The 8,561-nt window shown below is 45.2% G+C and overlaps 1 long non-coding RNA gene across 1 annotated transcript; it reads left to right on the top strand.

The window, feature by feature from the left end:
* The first annotated feature begins 343 nt into the window (after nucleotides 1–343).
* On the top strand, nucleotides 344–7,780 carry LOC141100559 (uncharacterized). The gene is made up of 3 exons (XR_012234715.1): nucleotides 344–401; nucleotides 485–582; nucleotides 7,683–7,780. It is a non-coding gene; the product is annotated as an uncharacterized lncRNA (long non-coding RNA).
* Nucleotides 7,781–8,561: the final 781 nt, after the last annotated feature.

The raw sequence follows: 8,561 nt of genomic DNA, 5'->3' as shown, positions 1-8,561 counted from the left end.
TCTCTCCATAACCAGGATTACACAGTGGTGAAGAAGACCTCTAGTGATCGCTGTCAGGACCCTGTGTCTGAGGGATGGGGAAGACCCCTGAGCCCAATCACGGGGCCTCCACCTCACCCCCTGATCCATGAGGACATCAATGACCAGAAGATCCTAGAACTCACCTACAAGATGATGGAGCTGCTGACTGGAGAGGTGACACTGCTGGGAATGCTGGGACATTATACAGTAACACTATGAAGGGATCTGGGGATGACGGTATCATTGTATGTGTCAGGTTCCTATAAGGTGTCAGGATGTCGCTGTCTATTTCTCCATGGAGGAGTGGGAGTATTTAGAAGGACACAGAGATCTGTACAAGAACGTCATAATGGAGGTTCCTCAGCCCCTCACATCACCAGGTAATAGACAGGACTAAATACACACGGCCTATAATTATCTGTATGTAGAGAATGAATTCAGTCCCTGTATGTGTTTCCTCCAGATCTATCCAGTAAGAGGACAACACCAGAGAGATGTCCCCGTCCTCTTCTTCCACAGGACTGTAACCAAGAAGATCCCAGTGCTCCTCAGGGTCATCAGGTAGATGGAGAGAAGGTGTCAGGAGATCTCCCCTATGATGTGTAGACGGCTGTGAAGGTCTTGTGCTCAGTCTTGTTTTATCCACCAGTATTATATGTTTTATACTTGTGTAATGAGAGCGGTGGAGATGGCAGAATTAGAGCTGACACCAGTTACCGGAGGTAAACTTTTTACCTCCGATCACAAGTGAGTGGTCACGCTATCTTCTGACAGCGCAGGAACCCCGACTCTGTGACCGTCGGGGATGATTTTACCGCCGATCAGAAGTGCTACGTTGGTGTTTACCACACTGTCACACAGCGTGGGAAACCCCAGCTTTTGTGCTGTGCATGGTTGGCTATGTTCTGCGATTAAATCGGTGAATATTGCAAATTCAGCAAACGTGAGCCAAACCCAACATTGAAATATTCGCTCATCTCTCGCCATAGTACTGTGTGAGGTGCTGTGGGGGCGTCATACTGTGTGGGAGACCTCATACTGAGCTTCATGGCCACACAGGAGAACAATTTCCTTGTGATGAGTCAGATGGAAAGTGAGAAATCCAGGCCTTTGGTCAATCTGATTGCCGTCCTCCTGAATTGATATGGTGTTGTGTGCCAGGAGGGAGACATCGGATAGTACGTTCTGAGGGAAAGCAAAGATATAATGGCAGTAAAGGTACTGTCACACTTAGCGATGCACCAGCGATCCCAACCAGCGATATGATGCGGACAGGATCGCTGGTGCATCGCTAAGTGGTCGCTAGTGAGCTGCCACACAGGCAGATCTCACCAGCGACATCGCTAGGGACGGGGGTCGCTACTTACTTGTCAGACGCGGTGGTCCTGCGTCCTCCCGCCCGGCTCCACGCTCGTCGCTCGTCTCTCCACAGGAAGCGCCGCAGGAAGCTGACGACGAGAAACAATCCAGGACGTTCTCGCGCGATCAGCGATAACCAGCGGGGGAGCGGTCGGAGGTAAGTATCAGACACAGTGATATCGCTAGCAATATCGCTATAACGTCACAAGTTATAGCGATATTGCTAGCGATATCGCTTAGTGTGACAGTACCTTAAGAATTCGGATTCCAGGCAGGGAGCATAGCGGAGACACAGAGCAGGAAGAGGTCATTAGCTCAGGTTTGCTGCACTATTGTGGCTTATAACAAAAGTTATGTACTGCCGCATGTCACCGGAAAGTTCCTGACTGCATAATGCAGAAGAAGCATTCATAAAGTGTTGTGCCTGCCATCTGATGTATATACTTCTCATCAAGGTCTTGTTAAGTGAAGGAAAGTCTAGTTTTGAACTTTGGTCTCCCTCATTCGTCTCCATACCATCTGGTCTGGGCCTGCAACGACAGCAGCAATCTGCGGAGTCGGGAGATAGGACTCTGCCAAATATATATATAAGTTGAAGAGCCTGGTGTTGCCCCGCCATAGTAACTAACTATGGTTAGTTATAGCAAATTATAATGATTATCCTCCATCCCATAGTCCAGTGCCCATATACCCATCACACATCCTCCATCCCATAGTCCAGTTCCCATATACCCATCATACATATCCTCCATCCCATAGTCCAGTGCCCATATACCCATCACACATCCTCCATCCCATAGTCCAGTGCCCATATACCCATCACACATCCTCCATCCCATAGTCCAGTGCCCATATACCCATCACACATCCTCCATCCCATAGTCCAGTTCCCATATACCCATCATACATATCCTCCATCCCATAGTCCAGTGCCCATATACCCATCACACATCCTCCATCCCATAGTCCAGTGCCCATATACCCATCACACATCCTCCATCCCATAGTCCAGTGCCCATATACCCATCACACATCCTCCATCCCATAGTCCCGTGTCCATATACCCATTACACATAGACTCCATCTCATAGTCCAGTGCCCCTATACCCATCACACATGCTCCATCCTTTAGTCCTGTGCCCATACACCGATCACACATCCTCCATCCCAGAGTCCAATGTCCATATACCCATCATACATATCATCCATCCTATAGTCCAGTGCCCAAATACCCATCACACATCCTCCATCCCATAGTCCCGTGCCCATATACCCATCATACACATCCTCCATCCCATAGTCCAATGCCCATATACCCATCATACATTTCCTCCTGCCCATAGCCCCATGCCCATATACCCATCATACATAGTCCAGTGCCCATATGCCCATCATACATATCCTCCATCCCATAGTCCCGTGCCCATATACCCATCATACATATCCTCCATCCAATAGTTCAGTGCCCATATACCCATCACACATCCTCCATCCCATAGGCCCGTGCCCATATACCCATCACACATCCTCCATCCCATAGTCCCAAGCTGGGTGGCGCTGAGCAGGGAGTTCCTGGAGATGTGCTGTTGTGTAACCTGGCAGTGTTGCTCTGTGTGCGGCCGCTGATGAAACGATTTTCTACGCCGCTAACAATAGAGTGTGGCAGGAATAGAGGAGGTGTTGATTCATTTCTGTCATGTGCTCTCTGCTCCTTTCTGGGGCCAGACAATGGCTGGGAGCTCATGTTCCCGGGGATGCTAGATTTCTCCCACCCGGTCAGTGTCTGCTGAGGTGTTGTGGAGTGGGAAAATTGTTGCTCATAGCAACCAATCACAGCTCAGCTTCTTTTAAACAGCTGTGGTGAAATGAAAGATGCTTAGTGATTGGTTGCTATATGGAGTGGGCGTGGCTTGATACACACACATACATACATACATACATACATACACTCAGCTTTATATATAAAGGTTTTTTTCTTTACGCTGGAGGACCCAATTCCAGCTATTGCTGTGGGATCTGTGATTTCTATCTACTCCACTGTGTACAGGATAATAGAGTATAATAAAGTAGTTATGGACGTGACGTAACTAACATTGTGCAGTGACTCTGCTTTCCATATAGTGATGGATATTTCTTGTTGCTGAAACTGTGATATTTTTTCCACTTTAAACCTTTTTAAACCCCTCTGATCAGTGCGATCATACAACATACAAGCCTCTGATGGCTCCGGTGATGCCCTGTACTACTGTAGTGCCGTGTATCATCACTGCCTGTCAGTGTAATACTAACGGCCCCATACACATGAGATCAGAGTTGGCTGAACGGTCATTTGGCAGACGGCGATCTCTCCCGACTCCCCCATACACACAAATATTCCAGCTTTCCTGTGGTCTGTATGAGAGAGTCGCCTCCAGACTCCTCTAGAGGAGGATTATCTACAGGAAGAACAAACGGATTATCCTCTGAAATTCAGGATGTCAGATCCTTCTCTGTCCTGACATCATCTGTCAGGAGGCCCCCAAATACATTATATGGTCGGCCAAACCCCCCGAAATCAGTGCTTTCATGGAACTTTAGTGTAATGTGTATGGGGGCGTTATAAGGTAACTTATTGGACGCTGCCTCTGGCCCGGCCTAATAGACCTTCATACATTGCAGCCCAGACCCCATTATTAGGCATGTAAGTATCGCAGTAACTAGGCTGCCCCATACTATCGAGTACTTGGAGGCGGGGGGCATTCAGCCAAACTCTGTCACACCTTCTTAGATGTCATATTTGCTTTTCACAGCAGCAAGTGGTTAAACTGTCAGGGTTTTTGTTGCAGCCTCACCTGTGCCGTCCCTGCGGTGTACATCTATGTTCTGGGGCACAAAAAGATTCATTTCTTTTTAATAAATGTTCAGGGTTTTTGTTGAAGCCTCAGGCTATGTGCACACTCTGCGGTTTTTGCTGCGGTTTTTGCTGCGGTTTTGGCCGCTGCGGATCTGCAGCAGTTCTGCAGACAGTGGACAGTAGCATGTTATCCTATGGGATTTACATTCTGCTGTGCAGATGCTGCAGATTTTTAACTGCGGAAAAGCTGCGGTTTTGAATCCGCAGAAAGAATTGACATGTCAATGGTTTCTGAGGACTCTGCTGCGGTTTGCCACCTATTCCATTGTCCAGGTGGCAAAACCGCAGGTAAGAATCCGCAGACCAATCCGCAGTGTGTGCACATGTGTCTAATGCTTTTTGCTTATTTTTTTCTTCTTACAAGAATTGTTGGAGCCAATTTTTCTTTAGAAACATTTTAACCCCTTTCCCCCAAGGGTGGTTTGCACGTTCATGACCAGGCCAATTTTTACAATTCTGACCACTGTCCCTTTATGAGGTAATAACTCTGGAACGCTTCCATGGATCCCGGTGATTCTGACATTGTTTTCTCATGACATATTGCACTTCATATTTGTGGTAAAATTTCATTCATATAACTTGTGTTTATTTGTGAAAAAAGCGGAAATTTGGCGAAAATTTTGAAAATTTCGCAATTTTCTAACTTTGAATTTTTATGCTCTTAAATCACAGAGATACGGCACACAAAAAACTTGATAAATAACATTTCCCACATGTTTACTTTACATCAGCACAATTTGGGAATCAAAATTTTTTTTAGTTAGGAAGTTATAAGGGTTAAATTTGACCAGCGATTTCTCATTTTCTACAACACCATTTTATTTTTACGGACCACATCACATCTGAAGCCACTTTGAGGGGTCTATATGATAGAAAATACCCAAAAGTGACACCATTCTAAAAACTGCACCCCTCAAGGTGCTCAAAACCACATTCAAGAAGTTTATTAACCCTTCAGGTGTTTAACAGGAATTTATTAAATATTTTTTAAAAAAAAAGAACATTTAACTTTTTTTCACAAAAAAATTACTTCAGGTCCATTTTTTTTTATTTTACCAAGGGTAACAGGAGAAATTAGACTGCAAAAGTTATTGTGCAATTTGTCCTGAGTACGCTGATACCTGATATGTGGGGGTACCACTGTTTCGGCGCATGGCAGAACTCAGAAGGGAAGGAGCGCTGTTTGACTTTTTCAATGCAAAATTGGCTGGAATTCAGATCGGACGCAGTGTCACGTTTGGAGAGCCCCTGATGTACCTAAACAGTGGAAACCCCCCTATTCTAACTTCATCCCTAACCCCAACACACCCCTAACCATAACCCTAGCCCTAATGGGAAAATGGAAATATTTTTTTTTTATTTTATTATTTTTCCCTAAGTAAGGGGGTGATAACGGGGGGTTTGATTTACTATTTATGGCGGTTTTTATATTTGGCGGCTGTCACACGCTAAAAGACGCTTTTTATTGTAAAAATAGTTTTTGCATCACCACATATTGAGAGCTATAATTTTTCCATATTTTGACCCACTGAGTCATGTGAGGTCTTATGTTTTGCGGGACGAGTTGATATTTTTATTGGTACCATTTTCGGGCATGTGACATTTTTTGATCGCTTTTTATTCCGATTTTTGGGACACAGAATGAACAAAAACCAGCGTTTCCTGAATTTCTTTTGGGGGGTGCGTTTGCACCGTTCCGCGTGCGGTAAAATTGATAAAGCAGTTTTATTCTTCGGGTCAGTACGGTTACAGTGATACCTCATTTATCTCTTTTTTTATGTTTTGGCGCTTTTATGCACTGAAAACAATTTTATATAAAAAATAATTATTCTGTGAGCTATAACTTTTATAACTTTTATATTTTTTTGCTGATGATGCTGTATGGCGGCTCGTTTTTTGCGGGACAAGATGATGTTTTCAGCGGTACCATGGTTATTTATATCCGTCTTTTTGATCGCGCGTTATTGCACTTCTTGTTCGGCGGTATGATGATAAAGCATTATTTTTTGCTTCGTTTTTTATTTTTATTTTTTAAGAGGTTCAACAAAGGGGTTAATTAGTGGGACAGTTTTATAGGGCGGGTAGTTACGGATGCAGCGATACCAAATATGTGTACTTTTATTTTTATTTTTTTTCAAAAAATGAATTTATTAGGGAATATATATATATATATTTTTTTTAAATTTATTTAGTGATTTTTTTATAAATTATTTTTAAACTTTTTTTTAACTTTATTACATTGTCCCAGGGGGGACATAAATGTCATGTGACAGATCGCTGATCTGTCACATCACAGATCGTTGTGAGAGATCAGCGATCTGTCACAGACAGTGCTGCAGTCTTCCTCATGCTGGCGCTTTGCAGGCATGAGAAAGCCGCCTCCCTGCAGGCCCCGAAGGTCCCCGCCGCCATTTTGGATTCGGGGACCTGCAGGGAAGGAGGCCCCCGCAGCAGTGATGCACATCGCGCTGCTGTGGGGGTCTCAGGGAAGCACGGAGGGAGCCTCCTTGCCGATGCATCCCTAAACCCCCGTTACACTGCGAACGTGTTTGATCGCAGTGTGCCAGGAGTTAACGTGTCGGGGGCGGTCCGTGACCGCCCCTGATACATAGTGTCGGGTGTCAGCTGTGATAATCAGCTGACACCCGGCCGCGATCAGCTGCGTTCCCCCCGTGAGTGCAGCTGAACACGCTAGACGTACTATCCCGTCCTTGGGACTTAGGTCCCAGGTCACATGGACGGAATAGTACGTCTAATGTAGGAAAGGTGTTAATATCGGCTTTTTCTGGAGTTTTTCCTGTAATATGGGAAAGACTAAGGCCAGAAATAAACCCCATAAATCACTGTACATGGAGACTTTGGGATCAGATCATTTCTGTCCGTTGTGTTTGTGGAAACTAAAAATCTTTTCTAAAAGCCTCAAACTTCTGTGTGTGACTCAGAGCTGAGATCTAACGTGATAGAAGATTCCAGTGCGGGAAGACGGGAAACCTTCATATAGACGGCCGGTGGGGATGGAGGCAGTGACCGACTCTGGCCAAATCTGTCTCTAGAGCCGCAGTAGAAGATGAAGATGTCGTCCTCATCATGAAGGAGTTATTTCTCATGTCGCGTGTAATGAATATCTCCTGCAGTATTGCTAATGCCGATTCCAGGGTCGGTAATGAGACGAGAATTAGCATTATGGAAGATGAGTCTATGAGGAACGTGTTCAGCTGCCGACTCCGAGGAGGAAACTGCTTGTTGTCTGTGGCCTAAATATATAGGTTTTATTAGTAGATGTCAGGGAAGAAAACTAAACCCTGTAAGATAATAAATCTCCTCCTATGTTTCCCTTATTATCTCCAGTAATTGTATTATTACACAGGATTCTTATGATGTTACATCGGCTCATCTTCTTCTCATTCAGGTCTCTACAATATCGGATCCTCTCAGTGAAAATCTTCTACAGAAGAAAATTTTCCTGATTTACCCATCAAGGATGGATATGGACAGAGACAAGATGGCGGAGAGGATGTTACACCTCACCCTAGAGATCCTCTTCCGTCTCACTGGAGAGGTGAGAGATTCTGATGACGTCACATTACATCATTCTTATCTATGGGAATAACAGATGGACAGAACTGGAGAGGTGAGGACTCTGGAAATGTCTGTAGTGAGATTTATTACTGTGTCTCTCCATAACCAGGATTACACAGTGGTGAAGAAGACCTCTAGTGATCGCTGTCAGGACCCTGTGTCTGAGGGATGTGGGAGACCCCTGAGCCCAAACACGGGGCCTCCACCTCACCCCCTGATCCATGAGGACATCAATGACCAGAAGATCCTAGAACTCCTCTACAAGATGATTGAGCTGCTGACTGGAGAGGTGACACTGCTGAGAATGCTGGGACATTATACAGTAACACTATGAAGGGATCGGGGGATGACGGTATCATTGTATGTGTCAGGTTCCTGTAAGGTGTCAGGATGTCGCTGTCTATTTCTCCATGGAGGAGTGGGAGTATTTAGAAGGACACAGAGATCTGTACAAGAACGTCATAATGGAGGTTCCCCAGCCCCTCACATCACCAGGTAATAGACAGGACTAAATACACACGGCCTATAATTATCTGTATGTAGAGAATGAATTCAGTCCCTGTATGTGTTTCCTCCAGATCTGTCCAGTGAGAGGACAACACCAGAGAGATGTCCCCGTCCTCTTCTTCCACAGGACTGTAACCAAGAAGATCCCAGTGCTCCTCAGGATCATCAGGTAGATGGAGAGAAGGTGTCAGGAGATCTCCCC

Source organism: Dendrobates tinctorius, unplaced genomic scaffold, assembly GCF_039654945.1.
Source record: "Dendrobates tinctorius isolate UK_male_01 unplaced genomic scaffold, ASM3965494v1 ptg000106l, whole genome shotgun sequence".
Classification (NCBI taxonomy): Eukaryota; Metazoa; Chordata; class Amphibia; order Anura; family Dendrobatidae; genus Dendrobates; species Dendrobates tinctorius.
The sequence above is the reverse complement of the archived record's forward strand: the minus strand, read 5'-3'. Positions and strand labels throughout refer to the sequence as shown.